The sequence below is a fragment of the Gavialis gangeticus genome, unplaced genomic scaffold, assembly GCF_001723915.1.
Source record: "Gavialis gangeticus isolate Ggan-Ray unplaced genomic scaffold, GavGan_comp1, whole genome shotgun sequence".
NCBI lineage: Eukaryota > Metazoa > Chordata > Crocodylia > Gavialidae > Gavialis > Gavialis gangeticus.
Genome location: NW_017729014.1, coordinates 14,181,066 through 14,182,444, shown reverse-complemented (window position 1 = coordinate 14,182,444; position 1,379 = coordinate 14,181,066).

The window sequence follows — 1,379 nt, the reverse complement described above, 5'->3', positions numbered from 1 at the left end:
GAGGGCAAAATGGGGCTGGGGAGGAAGAGGTGGGGGGCATCTCAGTGCAGCTGCTGCGGAGGCATTGAAAGCACGAAACCTCAACATGACGACGTCCTCCCCTCTGCCATCAGCAGTCAGTCTGTGATGGGGGGAGATCCCTCACCTCCCTGATACATAAGCCCTGTATCCCTATTAATTCCAATGCACCGGGCGTTCTCAGCTTTGCAGTCAGAGTTACCAGTGGCCCACCCCCAGGCCAGGTGCCGTCTGGGCCAGATGCAGCCATGCAGCTGGCTGGGGGGCTGAGAAGGGCAGTTTCTTCAAGCTCCCGCAAAGAACGGGTTTAGGTGCAAGGGCTTGGCTTTCTGAACAGATGTGCCCTGCTACTTGCCAGGCAGAAGTTCATCACAGGCTTGGCAAAGACCGGGGGAGAAGAGAACCTGCACTGAAACCTCCTTGCCCAGCACAGGGCCCATGCAAGCTGCTCTCATTGCAGATGCCCAGCATGGAAGAGGCTACGCTGGGAGCCAGGGTACGGTCTGCTGCTTCTAGCCAGAGATCTTCAGGGAATGATGCTGCCTCCCATCCAGATGCCTAGAGCTATTGTTCTTTCATAACTATGGCTCTAAAGGTCTGATGTGCAATACAAGATATAGTGATAAGTGTCATTCTTTTCCCATGTACAAGCATATGTTAGCTCAAACCTGGTGCTCCAATGCTTACTTACTAGCCACAAAAAAACACCCTCTTCTTTCGGGGTTCAGCCTCAGAGAGGGAAGTAACACTGTCTATATATTCTGCCCCTCCCTCCGTGCTAATGCTTGTTATTTCAACCCCCATATCACAATTAGTACTGTTCTTTTCCAGGAAAACAGAGGCACTGTCCCAGTGGTAGGACTGCAACGGGTGTTTGCTCCACAGTCAAGTAACTGCTGCTGACGACCTCTCACGTGTCCTCAAAAAGCCGTCAGTCCTGTGAAACGCAAACGGAAGAAGAAACCATTTTGCTCAAGTTTCCTTCCAAATATATGCAACAGAGGACCATTCCTCAAGTGATTTTATACTTATTTTTGTCTCTTAACCCAAAGAAGAGAGCCATAAAAGTGGGTTTTGGAGAGACTTGTGCAAAGAGCTAAAGCGTGGAATATGCGGATCCAAAGTATAAAGGGAAAAAACATGAAGGTTAGGTACAAACATTCAAAAAGCCCGAGGGGGAATCAATCTAAGTTGGGTGGTTTTCCATAAGCAATGTAGTTTAGATAGGTAGCGAACAGAGCACACGTTCACTCTTTGGTGGGGGCCAATTGTTAGACTGGGTTTCTCCATTTTTAAAGTAGTCTGTGCGTTTGGCTGGGCAATTGGCTCCGTGGTTGGACCCAGAGGGTGGTGGTTGATGG